General features: G+C 39.1%; 1 pseudogene; it reads left to right on the plus strand.

Moving 5' to 3' along the window:
* Window positions 1-483: 483 nt before the first annotated feature.
* On the plus strand, window positions 484-1,770 carry LOC149143468 (uncharacterized; annotated as a pseudogene).
* Window positions 1,771-15,587: the final 13,817 nt, after the last annotated feature.

Raw genomic sequence — 15,587 nt, forward strand, 5'->3', positions numbered from 1 at the left:
AGCAGAGCAGCAGGCTGCTCTCGGCAGCAGCACGAGCGGCAGCAGGAGACGAGGCAGAGGCCCGGGGAGGGGGGAGCAAGCGGAGCAGGAGGCTCGCAGCGGGAGCTGCGACCCAGCAGTGGTGCTGCCAAGCACAGTCAAGGGCTCGGGGGTTTCACCATCGCCTGAGAGAAATCGCTTTTTCGTGAATCTCGTCGGCTCTCGCAGACTATGCTGCTATCTTGGGTGTTATTGGTCATGAGTATTTCCACAACTGGACTGGTAATAGGGTAACGTGCCGAGATTGGTTTCAATTAAGTTTAAAGGAAGGACTTACAATTTTCAGAGATCAGGAATTCCTCCTACACCAGGCCCAACTTTTCTTCTTTTCCATTCGTTCCTATTATTTTGGGAAAGGGGTTGAGGGTTCATTATCCTGGGTTCCACCTGTTACTTTGAAACCCTCAATTCCCGCAATTCCAAATACAACGATACGTCCGGGGATTGGCAGATCCACAGTTGAAGAAGAGCAAGAGAAGAAGGCAAGCTGGGAAAAATGTTTTGGCGGATGACTGGTTTCTCGCCCCCTTCAGTGGTGGATTCAATTTTGGACAAAGAAACATGTACGGTTGAAGACCTCTTTGCCGAGGAGGAAATTATTCAAGAGTGCAAGACTATCAACAATCGCCTTATTAATTTTCTTCGAGGCAAGGAACAAATGCAACAAATGCTATGTTACATTGTACAAGAGCCACCAGATGGTGCAGAAAGTAAGCGAGCTTTCAGGTTTCCATTTATAGCGTGTGAGATATTCTCTTGTGAAATTGACATTATTCTCAAGAAACTGGTTGAAGAGGAAGAGTTAATGAATTTACTGTTTTCCTTCTTGGAATCTGACCGGCTCCATAGAACCTTGCTGGTTGGATACTTTAGCAAGGTTGTAATCTGCTTGTTGTTAAGGAAGACGGTAGCCACCATTCGTTATATTCAAGCACATCAAGAGATACTGGCTAAATTGGTGAATTTGATTGGTATTCCATCGATCATGGAGATGCATTGAGCTCAACGAATTGTGCTGCAGTACATCAAAATGCAGCAGAAACACTTTGTGCTATAACTCATCTTGCTCCATCTGCACTAGCCTTGAAGCTTTCCAGCCCAAGCTTTGTGGAACGACTTTTTTGTAATGCCTTAGAGAACCCACAGTCGAAATCTACATTAGTGCATTCGTTGTCCGTATGCATTTCATTGTTGGACCCAAAAAGATCAGCATTGGGAGCAGTTGGTTCAGCATGGGGAAATCATATCATTGAGCCAGTTATAACTCCAAATCCTGAGACAGTGGATGGCATGCTACACGGCCTTGGTAAACTGCTAGAGCTGTTGAATGTGTCTTCTGATGCAAATGTTCTGCCTACCACATATGGAGAATTAAGACCTCCTTTCAGAATGCATCGTTTAAAGATAGTGGAATTCATTGCAGTCTTGTTGAAGAGTGGGAGTGAAGTTGCTTGGCAGGAGTTGGTTCGTTTGGGTGCTCTTCAGATAGTTATCAAACTTTTTTTCGAGTACCCCTTCAACAATAGTCTGCATCATTATGTGGAGTGTATCATAAGCTCATGCTTAGAAAGCAACATTACTACTGTTATTGATCACCTGTTCCAAGAGTGTGATTTGTCAGGGAAACTTCTGGTAGCAGATGAAAAGCCCTTAGTTATTGATGATCCCAATAAGCCAATAGCACCTACATGTGGGAAATTACCTCCGAGGACAGGAAATATGGGAACTTGACACACAGATGCAAACAACAAGAAGCAGAGTTACAACAGACAGCAAAGCAAGCACAAGAGGCTATGTCTTTGGCTGCTGCAGAATCTCGCAAATGTAAAGTTGCAAAGGAGGCAAATTTAATAATGCAGAAAAGCCTGAGGGGAAGGATTTTCGAATTGGACAGCCCATATATGATGATTGGTATATGCTGCTTTTCAATATTATTTTGACATCACTGCCAGTCATATCTTTGGGGGTTTTTGAGTAAGAGGTTTCATCTGAAGTATGTTTGCAGTTCCCTGTTCTCTATCAGCAGGGCCCAAGGAATATATTTTTAAACTGGTACCATGTACTTGGATGGTTGGCAAACCATGAGATTATTTATGATATTTGTTAACAACCACTTCAGTTGCCTCTGCCAAATGTTTCAAGTACAGTTAAGGAATTTCAGAAAGTGGAGGACTATTTATCTATGGTGGAACAGTAACCTTCTGAGATAATGCAGGATGCAGTGATTCCATCCATGAGTGCATTGGTAAAGCCAGAGTCTCTAAGGCACCAAGACAAAGATGTCAGGCTCATTGTTGTTACTTGCATTAGTGAGAATCACACTGAAAACGTATCTGCTTCAATGCAAACAATTAGGAGTTCAGTTTGAATGAAAAAAAGACTGTGTTTTTGAAATTACACAGCAGTTTCGTAGCGCGCTACGAAACTGCTGTAGGTGTTGTTTTTTAACGCAGACAAACAATTTGATAGGATGTTCAGAAATTTTCAAAGGAAACATCGAAGGGACATTTAAGATACCAAATGAAGATAGCATAGCCATTCAAATGATGACAGGTGTACCTTTGTAAAAGTGAAATGTTTTGGCTCAAGTTAAAGTTTTGATTATAAAGGCACTTTATTACCGGTCATTAGGGTTTGGAAGGAGTTGCATACGAGGAGACTTGGCTTGCACACCTGTCCATCAACGAAGCCTCCAACACATCTGGAAACATGGTGGTGCTCTACATTTTTGGGATATTAAAGAGCTGGAGACATGCTGCTGCATTTTCGAACAAGTGGTGGAACACTGGAGCCGAAAAAACAGGGGTTTTCTCCTAACATCACTGAACCATCAAAGCATTCAGCATCCAAAGCTAGTATGGGATATTGAATCCTTTTCTCAGCCATCTCGGCCAAACTAAAAGGAGACAGGTGTCAAAGAACAAGAAAGAATCATTCTACGAGGAGGATAGAATTAGAGTTATAGTTAAATTAGGACTCTTTAAAATTCTAGTTTAGCACTTATTGTATTTAATGAGTTAGTTCAATAGTGGATAGGGGTAATTAGTGGCAGTCATCGAGCTCCCCTCATGCTGGAGGAGGAAGCTCAAAGTAGTTAAAGTTATGTTCCTATATATAGTTGAAACTTTTATGTAATGAGGGTTGGATATTTGAGAAAACAGAGTGTTATTTTGGCTTGTGTACAAACTCATTTTCAGTAATACAAGTGACTACTTTTCTTCTCAGGATTCATACAGTGTTTCAAATGCTCAAGATATGTGGTTTTGTTTTATCCTTTATGTTTTTACAGTTGTATAGATACACAATCACTCAGAATTCACTTTGCTGCTCTGATTTCCTGTGTGTATTTGTAAGCTGAAGTTTCCATGAGATGTGTTTTGAGTATTTAAACATTACATGCCATGACTTCTATGTATGAGTAGTGTTATAGTTTACTGAAGGATGATTAACTCCATAAGCCCAATGGAAGTCTTTGTAATTTCTGTCCAGCCAACATATTTGTTAAATTTACTTTGCAAGAGTTAGCCATCTCATCAATAGTCAAAATCAATAACCTTTTGAGAGAGCCCTCTCAGGCTAAGGAGGCTAAGCCTTAGTCAAAAGTCTGGTTTGAAATAGTTACACAGAGTCTACCTGGTCAGCAGCCTTCCAGTGCTTGATTTTGTGATAACACATGCAGTACGGGATATAGTATCTAGAGCTGACAATATTCAACTTGAGTGAGGGTGTCTTGGTCAATTTGAAGGAACAACTTGCTAAAGAAAAGGAGGGGAAGTTGAATAACTTCATCTATGGGGCAATCTTAGTCTCTTTTGCTCTAGAGTGGGTACCATTACTACAACCTCAGTATATTGTACTTGAGCCCATCGATCCAAGGACCCTGCAGATGAGGAGGTGGATAGACCACATGTTCCGACATGCAGGACCATCAACGATTAACTTTTCACCAAACTTCTTTAGGTGGCTACAGATACAGTTCATCACTATTTATGATTATCCTTACGCAAGGATGGATTTCTACGATGATCCTAAGCTCGAGTTGTTCGAGGGTGAACAATGGGATGCTTCAGGTAAGATACATTGACCATTAAGTTTTTGAAATTTTTACGATTATTTTTTGTTTTTTTATGTTCCCAAGACTAAACTATTTCATTTTTTCATGTAGATATTGGACTTGTTCTAACAGTAGGTGCTACATATCTCCGTTGCATAGAGAGATAGCCACAAGACGAGGTAGTGGGACTAGTACAGGTCACTGTGGTAGGACGGGATGCACTACGGGATCCTGAGTGCCACATGGAGGGACTGACACACGATATTGATGAGACTGTGGTCGATCAACTTCCATTGTGACTTCAATGACACACTATCAGAGTACCTAGTCATATTGGTTGATTATTGTGCAAGATAGCTCGCGCAATTTTTTTTTTTATCATGAGCACCACTGATTTGTCTACTTAGCTATTTTTCATGTAGTTTTTATATGGGTGATGTAGCCATATGTGTCTCGGGGCAGACAATTTGTAAAACCAAACTTAATATATATATATATATATATATATATATATATATATATATATATATATATAGTGTTTCCTAGTTCCTATTTTGGTTTCAATATGATGTGATGTGAATTGAAATTTATTTACATTTGTTGCAAATGTTGATCTAAAACAAAATTAGCTAGGGAATCTGCTAATGTGTTAATATTTCTAGAAATATGTTCATATCATATGAAATCAAAATGTCTTTTCAGAAGACGCACTCTCAAAACCATGCGAAGGATGGCAAGATTTCTCACTGAATAGATATTAGCGAGTTGTAGTACTACAAGCTGTGAGTCAATCCTGATGACTATATGACGGATACCATGTGAAATAACATCAGATAGTAGCTCAACCACTGCACTATACTCAACGATGTTGTTAGTAGAGTGACCAATGCAAATCCCTTTCATGCTCACTAGCTCACCATTTGGAGAAAAGATAGCCCATGCTGCGGAGGATAGGTTCCAAGTACTACGGCTAGCACTATTGGCATAACCAATAAATGGTTCGAGAGAGGTTGACATCTGCAATCCAAAAGTAAAAAGAATTAAAAAAAAACCATGGGAAACTCTGAAAAACACACTACAAACACACTCAACACACATTTAGATAGTATGTACACAGTGTACTACGCATGGGATCAAGCATAGTATTTTTTGATGTACAACCCATTTCTCAGCTGTGCTAGTGGAACTCCAACGATGTCTACTAACTCATGAGATTCTTTTCCAAGGACACACTTGACAATGTATGGGCAAAACCACATAGGCTAGAACTTTCTTGGACCTAACTTGTCGGCCTCCAGGTTATATAAGAGAAATAGATCTCCTTCTGAGAAGACTCTAGACTTGACACTTTTGTCATATTACACTTTGATGTGTATCTTATGAGCTTCATTGGCTAATGCGGCATCACTTTAGGCTTCATCCAAATGAGTTAGATGTAAAATGTGCTCCTCCTTTGCAAAAGTAGCAGGAAGAAGTTCAATAGCTAGTTTTAGTGATGGAATTCTGCATTTGATGGGGAGGATCTCTTCCAAACCATAGACCAACTAGAATGGTGTGAATCTAGTAGTAGTCCTAACTGAGGTTCGGTATGCCCACAAGGCAGCAAAGAGAAGCAAGTGCCAGTCCAATTTGTGGATCCCTATCATACGTTGAAGCATAGTCGTGAGAACTTTGTTAGTATCCTCAACTTGTTTGTTAGCCCGAGGATAATAGGGAGTGGAATTTTCATGTGAAAGGCCCAATTTGGAAGCTAGTTTAGCCATCATATGATTCCGAAAATGCTTCCCATGATCCATAACTATAGCTTGAAAAAACCAAACCTAGAAATCATGTGGTTGAAGAAAAAGTATGCAGTCGTTTCACCAGTGTTGATAAATGTAGGCATCACTTCGGCCCACTTAGCAAAGTATTCAAAAATGACAATAATATAGCCATGCCCTCTAGCCGAATGAGGGTTACATGTCATAAAGTCAATACCCCATTTCGCAAAGGGACCAATGACGACAACGGGATGCAACGGAGCAAGCGAAGTGCGGATTTTACAATCATAGATCTGTAACGCATGGCACTTCTGCACTGTAAGGATACAGTTGTGGAAAATGGTGGGCCAAGACTAACCAATGCATAAGATCTTTTGCGCGGTAGAATAACCAAATAAATATTTGTCGCATGCCATATAGTGGGATTCATTAAGGACTTTCTCAGCCTCTTTAAGAGTGAAGCACCTCCGCAAAATCGTATCGGTACCACGATGGTAAAGGGTGTTGTCGATAATCACATAATTTCTGGATTGTTACTGGATATGTCACTACTATGAGCGAGAGGTATTAGGTCAGAAAGTCTGGGTCTGGAGATAGATCAAAAAATATCCATACCATGGGTCAAATGATGAGATCATAAACAATGACTCATCTGGGATGGAATCTTCAGATGTAGATTCAACATCAAGGGATGGGCGATCACACATTAGCTAGGAAAACACTAAGGATTTCTTTGACTTGGATTTGATGAATTCCAGGTCGAACTCTTGGAGAATAATGATCCACTTAGATTATTCCCCCCCCACCCCAATAATTGACGTGACAATATGTATGGAATAGAATTGCAATCCAAAACGACTGTAGTTTTCTAAAGCAATATGTAATGGCGAAATCTCTAGATGGCTTGAACGACTGCCAAAGATAAATTTTCTACATGAGTATACCAGATCTCGGTATCATTGAGGTTCTGACTTAGATAATAAATGGGATTTTCAATCCCCATATCATCTTCTTGGACCAACACCATAGCTATAGTGGAGATGGAAGCAACAAGGTACAAGAAATATTTGCACTAATAGTCAGGGGATATAAGAGAGATGCCCAAACCATTACATATTTTGAGGCATCAAACGCTTTCTATGCAGTGTCATCCCAATGAAAGGGAATCCATTTTTTAAGTGAGTAAATCCTTTGGTCAATTCAGCATAGTTAGGGATGAACCTCCTCAGGAATTTAGCTTTCCCTTGGAGTCTTTGTAGTTGAATGAGGGAGGAAGGTGCAGGCATGTCAACAATTTCCTCGACTTTTAAAGGATCAATATGAATTCCTTGTTTTGAGATGATGAAACCAAGGATTCAACGAGAACCAACACAAAGCACATATTTGTGTGGGTTAAGTAGAATCTTATAATGTCTACAATGGAGAAAAATGGCCCGTAAATGCATGGGGTGATCAACTCGATGCTTGGAGTGAGCAGGGAGGTTGTCCAGATAGTGATGCGTGATATGCTTCATGTTGTGGAAAGTGTAATCCATCGCACGTTGAAACTTCACTCTTGCGTTATTTAAACCAAAAGGGATCTTTCGATAAGAAAAAGTACCCCAGGGACAAATAAATGCTATTTTAGGTTGGTTCACCGGGAGAATGTTGATTTGATTATAGCCCAAGAATCCATCCATAAATGAATAAATCTCGCAGCTAGCACAGTAATCAACAATCTGGTCAATAAATGGGGTCAGATAGTTATCTTTCGGACAAGCACGATTTACATCCTGATAATTGACACATACTCAGATCTTGCCCTGTTTCTTCATGATAGGGACAATGTTCGATACCCAGTTAGTTAAAGGAACGAGGTATATGAAACCAACCCGAATCTTTTTGATTTCATATTTTATCCCAACAGCCTTCTTGGGGTGTATTAGACAGAGGCACTGCCAGATGGCTTTTACATCAAGATACGTCTTGATTTCATGCACTACTATGTTTGGGTCGATACATGCCATTTATTTATATGTCTAGGCAAAGACATCTCTGAACTCACAAAAAATAGTTCGATAAATCTCGATTTCCGATGAAGATAAAGATGCTCTGATGTATAAACTTTCAACCATTCCTGGTTTAATCGAAATATCAAGAGGAATCATTTCTTTGATATTCGAAAGGTTCTTTTCAGAGTCGATCTCATGAAAGGAAACAAAATTCGTAAAGGGTTCAACAAAATTAGGTAAGTACACACCACTGAGATTATCTTCAATGGTATCTGAGAAGGAGGAATGATAATGATGTTCATCCCACGATGAATCATTTGACATCATGATCTCCATGATGCTTTCATCGGTAGAGAATATACATGAGAAAGGATCAGAGGATGTGCCATAATCTAGTGTTCGATCTACCCAATTTATCAAAGAAAAAGCATGGGAAGCACAAGCCAAATAGATGGCTTCGTAATTTTTCTTAACAGGGCTAAGAAACATTCGGTCGCCAAAATTTTTGATGTCAATTTCATTAGGTACAATCCATGGATTGGCCAGGATCGTAGAGGATGATAACATGTTGATATAAGAAACCAAAGTGGAGGAGTTGGGAAGGAGAGGGGGAGGGAGAAAAAAGGTTCCCATAAGAAATGATCCTTCAACAAACCAACTCTGACATGCTGATAGGAATGTAGGGCTTCCCCTACAAGAGGGACACTTCCAGTAACATTTGAATCAAAGGCGAAAAAGGTGAGTTGATTTATGGTCATGATCCTACTTTTATGAGGAAAGGATATCATTCAAAAGTAATTTGAAATGACAAAAACTATAACATAAACCCATGTACGTCCCATTAGAACATTATAATCTAGAGGTCCATCGATAACTTCTACTTCCATGGAGATGGCTTTGTCCCCTAGTTCCACTTGGAGGGAATTCAAAATCCCATAAGGTTTGTACGTTCTTCCATCAAAGGCTTTTAATGTGGTGGTCGATTAACTCAGTTGGGGTGAACTAATCGCCTTCCAGCAAGACAAAAGACATGATGTGGGTCGAGGCTCCCTCTTCTACAATAGAAGGATGAATGTTCTTACCATGGACAACAACCTGAATCATAAAAGATAACTAAGCTGGAAGTCGAGGGGTATAGTTTTCATGAGAGAAAACCACTAGGTTGGAATCCGATGGATCTACACATATGATAATTGACAACAAGGCCTTATTTTGGGTGGGGCATTTTTGTATTACCTCAAGAATCGACATAGATGATGGAGGCTGAGCCAAGTATTCAACTATGTTGTAATTTTGAGAAGCTCTTGAACGAGGGTTGAAGCAAAATTATGGATAACACCCTTCGGAGGATTGATAGTCAATTTTGTAGGAACTAGAGGTGGAACAGGATCAGATGAAGGTGGTGCCGAACTGGTATGTTGATTAGTATCCTGAATCTTTGGTGGATTTACATTATCATATTCCCTATTCTGAGTGGCCACCATGACATCGAATTTGATATTTGAGGAAGAAAGCATCAAAACTGTGTTAGAGGAAGAAGTGTCTCGGACAACCATATGAGTCTCCTAATTAGGAAACGAGTTGATCAACACAACAAGAGAAGTGGATGATTTAGGAAACTAATTCACTTCATTGCAGTGCAGAAAATCACGTGTAAAGTGATCCTCGTTACAAATAAAGCATGGGTATCAAGGTTTTCGTTTCTCATCAGAAGGAAATTTTTTTTGTTTATCCTGCGGTGAGGAATCCTTATTTTTCTTACCTTTACCTTTCTTCTTGATTCCAGGTTGTTATTGAGACTTGCCTTTATCAGATGAGATGACATTTATCTCAGAAGTAGAAGTCACGGGAGGATGGGATTGAGGGTTTTTTTGCAGGAATGGTAAGAGAAATACTAGATGGTTTACTTTCCAACTGTCAATTGGCAGAACCTATAATGTCATCAACAACATGATATTCTTTACCAGGTGGAGGATGAACAATATTTGAGGGTCTTAGAGTGTTTAGTATCTTATCATAGAGTGTGATCAATTGGGTATAAACCATATCTAAATATTGAGCACGAGAAATAACTCTCTTCAATTACGACTCCACCTTGGCCACATCTTTTGTTATGGTATCTAATAAATATTTGACAAATAATTCCACTAACAAATGATCGGGAGCATAAGTCTTGACCAACTCGTGATGACTCCTCCACTCATGAATGTGATTCGAAATGTGAGTAGACTTTGATTGTTTGAAGTTATTCAATAGTTTTGTTCTAGTTTCATATCTGATGGGAAACTAGAAATGTGTGAAGAAGGTAGTGGCTGAAGTGTTGCAGTCGTGAAATAACACTCTAGGTAACTCAATATACCATTTATATGTGGTACCTGTAAGCGTTCGTTGGAAAATATGGAGTCAAACAAAATCATCATTAAGGGAGTTGGATTAACACCACAAATGATAAGTCATAACATGCGTCGATGGGTCTTCTCCAAGATTCCCATTGAATTTTGGGATATCAGAAGGAAACTTAGTGGGAATAATTGGCCACCATGGCGAATGAGCAATGGGGTCATTAATAAGCCGAGTTAAATCTGGTAGTTCAAGATTAGCCACAAAAGGTAACTGTCGATTAAAGTCTGGAGGTGGATGACCTGGATATGAAGGGACAACCTGGGAAATAGGAAATTACATTGCTGAGTAAGGAGGGTTATGATAATAAGGAACTTGGTTACCAGAATATGGAGGATTTTGATAGCGAACATACAAGTGAGTTTGTTTCCCAACCCCAGGATGGAAAAAAAGCTGTTGGAATGGTTGGGTTTGGATTTTCTAGCCTTGAAAGGACACTTGGTGTGATCCATATTGTTTCCAAATAGGGGTTTGCATTGGCCCCTGGTATGGTTTTGATTGAGACTGCGCCAAATTTTGAATAATTTGACCTACCAAAACTTGAGGAGTACCTTGTGAAAGCGGTTGAGAAGGTGAGGGACCTTGTACAGGTTGACTAATCGGGATCTGGGAGAAATAGACACCATTGGAATAGGTTGTAAAGGTTGGCTCACATGTATTTGATTTTGTTGAGGTGCTGATGGATAGGTAGGGATTTGTGATGAAGATGGTACAAGTTGAGGATTCAACAATCGATCCCAAAATGAACGAGGTTGAATGGGTAAAGTAGGTTGCCAAAAATTGGAATCCATTCCCAGATAAGGAGGAATATAACTAGGCAGATTACCATATTGAGGTATACCAACAACAGGTTTCCCCCCTGCCGTGGGAGGAGGGGATGATGGAGGCCATTGTGATCCCGATGGAGGGTACCCAACATAAGGACAATTGGGCTGTTGAGGGTAGCTTTGCCCACTGATACAAGGGTCAGCCTACTGCTCTATTATAGGTGTAGATGGATGAAGAGGAGTAGATTGTGTGGCATTCATAAGAGAAGTACCATACATTATTCTCGCATTAGATGACATGGGAGAGGTCCAATGACTCGAAGCCACACTAGAAAAGGTACTATATAATGACTGATGGCTAGGAGGGATAGAAAGATCACCATATAAATGAGTTTATGGTGATGTTACAAACATAGATGAGGAAGCGAAACTTGATGTCTCGACCATAGTGGTGAACACAAGCTGGGAGTTTGAATCAGTTCCAATCATGGCTAACAATCCCAATGAAGATTGTCATGAGAGATCCACAGGTAGGCCCAAAGAATAAGGTAAAGGAGATTGTGTTGGAGGTTGAAGAGACAAAAGAAGATTGGTTTGATAAAAATAATTTCCTTCCCAATGAACGTGATTAGAATGACAAGGCTCTTCTTGAGGGATCTCTTCAATACTCAAAAGTTCGTGTGGAAGAGGTTCACTGTCAGGCCCAAGATATATTGGTTTTTTCTAAGACAAAGGAAGAGAGGAGGAAGGTCCCAAAGATGAAGATGGTTGAGGCTCATCAGTTTCAATAACCTCAGGAAACAAAGTTTCTGACTCAGGGAGATCAGATTCAATAACCTCAGGTAACAAAGTTTTAGGGACTTGTGTTTCAATTGTGTCAGTGTCATCAACAGGAATAGATGTAGTCTCAGGTTTGGAACTCAAAGGGGAAGATGGTTATGGCTAATCAATATCAGGAGGAGGGTCAAAAGTCCTGACATTCCTAATTCATTAGTTTTCATTTTCTTATGCTTTAGATGACGATTAGGAGTAGCCTCTGGATGAAGAGGAGGCTTACTTTGCATTCTACGTGAATGACGGGGAGGGGGAATTTTGTTCTTCCACGTTGGATAATAAACTTTATTAACACAAAAATAAATAAATAAAAAATAGGGTAATCTAGGCATAAAGGATTACCAAGCAACCATGAACTGCAATATACACCTTGGCGAACCAAGAACCTAATGTACGACAACCAATCTCCAAAAATGATGTGTTCGGTGTATCATGGTATACAAGGTAGTATACTCAGTTACTTATGGATGGTTAGCAACCTATTAGGGAGTTCCAAAATATACACGATGTTATGTGGGAGTGTAGTCTGTAGTAGTGTTGTCTAATGTGCAACCATTCAATGAGAGCGTTCCCATATACTTTACATGCGTGGAGTAACACCAATATACCTGAATGTATGATGAGTACGATCCTATACAATCACATATGTGGAATGAGATTTCATCCCCGGGTTGCGATACGGGAAAACAACGTCAACTCCTATGTTTAACGATGACAGAATGCGTCTCTAGCTTAGACCTCTAAATGTTTGCGTTAATGTTACAAAATATCCTTAGGTTGATTCATTAAATTTTACTGTTTATCTTTGATTATGTTTCAGTTTTATGGCTCACCATGAATGTCACCTAAATATCCTAAAATGTGAATCTAGCATGAGAGAATAGAAATCCTTTCTCTTTCAGTGAAAATCTAGCTAAGGAAGGGAATAAACACTCAAGATGCAAGACACAATATGCAACAAACAAGATAAAAGATGCAGTTTCCTTTCTAATGCAAATGTTCATATGCTAATGCAAATGAAAAACCCTAAATTTCGATGCAAGATTTTTCTTTTCACCACACTTAATTTTCAAAATGAAGAAAACTAAGCTGCAAATGTTCAATTACTGATTCAATTACACTTTTCAGAATGAGGACTAAAAAAAAAATCATCTAAGCAACCAACAATCAAAAGAAATTAGTTTGCAAGTGACTGAATGATAAGAACAAAGAAAAATCAAAACCAATTCTTACCAAAGGAAAACAACACAAATGCAAACCAAACGGAGGCATTAGAGAGACCACAAGACACTGAAGACTCAGGGAAGTTTAGTTGGAAGTAGACTGACCAAAGAGAGGCTCAAGAACCAAGGAAAAATTCATGCAAAAATAGGAGCCAACGATGGTGTAGAAGAGGCACTAGTGCATTGCAACACTGGTGCAAAGTAGGCCAAGGTGAGGTACAATGCTCTGTCAAAGGCATAGGGTGTGCGTTGGGCATGGGAAAGAGGATTTTGGCACAAAAGTTGCAAAAAATGATCAATGAAATCACTTCCTGTGTATGTTCTTGGTTGAATGATACAAAAAAGGTCTTTCAAATAGGTAATCAAACACAATGGACAAGGAAACCACCAAGGGAATACTCCATTACCTAGTAGAGTCACCAATGTTTTATACAGGATTCACGATTGCGGGCAAAAGTATCTCCCCTAGTTTGGTGGCTAATCTAGAAAAACATATATACAAGGAACAAAATGATTTTCCTTAAAGTAAATAGATGACAGAGTGAGGCCTACCTAGAATCCTTCACACACTTATCTCCTTCTTTAATTTGGAAGCTCCAATTCCAGCTCCGAATGCCAAAATTAGAACTTGCATAGTCAGATAACACAAGCCAAGAAACTATGAGATCTATGCAATATCATCTAAATAAGATCAACATGGTATCTAAATAAGTGAAATAACAACATCACATATAGGAAAACAATGAATTATTTGGAAGGAGATTACAACCATACCTAGCAATTGATCTTGTAGAGGATCTCCTCCAAGTTTTTCACTTGTCCTTTCCTTGTCACAATATGCATCTCCAATAACCCTAAATGCATGAGATGATGAACACTCAATACAACAACATAAGGGCAGGATCACTCTCCAAAATCCAACCCCCAACCACATAGAAGGCTGGGAATATATAGAGAAGTAGTGCGATTTGGGATTTCTTATCCAATTACCAATCTAAGGTAAGAGATCCACCTTTCATGGAAGGATAGGATCAAAGGATAAGTGGTGAAAACTCCAAAGTAGTAAAGGATGGGATTCGAATGTTTTATCTAAGGTAAGTAGTTGAAACAACTTCTGGCAAATCCTATAATAGTAAGCTTCCGAAATCCCGACAATTCTCCTGGATTTCTAGAACCAACGTAGGTGCAAAGGGGAGAAACATGCTGGTGACCAATGCAGGCCACATTGGAGCAACCTATAGTTGAATGCACCCTAGTAGGCTTACATGGAGCGTTGGTCCTCAAATTGGCTCAGATGAAGAAATTTAGGGTTGAAACTATGGGGGATGAAGGGAACATGCTTAACGATTTGTGAAAGATGGTAACAAGGGGAGTGGGATGTTGATTGATCCCATTAGGAGGCTCATTGATCAGATGTGACAAAATGGCCTATAATAGGGCTTTCCCCTAATTGTCCGTCTACATCTGGTGTCCTCGATATTCATGTTTTGTGTTTGATAATTTCTTGATGAAACAAAGATAAAATTAGAACATAAGAAACTTAATAAGAACAAAAGAATATCACAAGTAATTATCATCGTAAAAAAATCTTTCTGCCCTTCTGATTTTTCAACATGGTTTCAGAGCTAAGGTGAAGAACAAGGAAAAAGGCAACCAAAAAATATATTGAAATGCGAATAATATGTTTTAAGAAGTTGAATAAGGTTCATAAAGATCGTATAAGGAGATGAGCCTACTATCTTCAAGAACCATACTCATTGAAGGGAGAAAAAAAATCAAAAGGAGCCTCTAATTACAGGGCATGGAAAAATATGATAGACCTCATCCTCAAGAGTAAAGTCTTGAATCTAGTCAAAGGAAAAGTAAAGAAACCTACAGATGAATCAAGTGAACCAAAGAAAGCATAGTATAGAGAAAAAAATTATTGGCCATGAGCCCCACAGTTGATGGAATAAAGGACAACCTCATACCATATATATCCAACATAGATTCTGCTCAAGAGATTTGGAAGGATACTCCTACATTCGAGCAATTATGGAATACTTGTAGTCAAGAAGATGTAAGAATATATTTAGAAAGCAAAAAAGAGAGTGAAGAAAAGAAAATATAGCATTGATTTCTCGAATGCCTATTCCCCTCATCACAAGAATAAAGGAACTTTGAAGAAGTCCAAAGGGCCAAGGAAGAAGACAAACCAATCCAATATTGAATTTTCACATGATGGATCACTATAAAAGTAATTGTCCTAATAATCCAAGGAATAAAATAAAAGATAGGGATAAGGCAAAATTTTCCAACGAAGGTTCACCAAAGAAGAACAAGATGGAAAGATCTGAAGTCAAATACCTATTTTCTAGGTACTCTTAGGGACTTTATCCCTTACATATCCTTCTACTCTAAGTTTTTAATTGTTTTCCTTTATGTTTTTATTTCTAGTACTTGTAGGTTTAACATACTTTGGAAGTATATTTTTGAGTTGTTGTAGGTATCCCTCAATATTGTATTAAGAGGGAGCCCTC

Source organism: Pinus tabuliformis, chromosome X (assembly GCF_031772625.1).
Source record: "Pinus tabuliformis cultivar Carrire ecotype Pingquan chromosome X, CPIR1, whole genome shotgun sequence".
NCBI classification, from domain to species: domain Eukaryota; kingdom Viridiplantae; phylum Streptophyta; class Pinopsida; order Pinales; family Pinaceae; genus Pinus; species Pinus tabuliformis.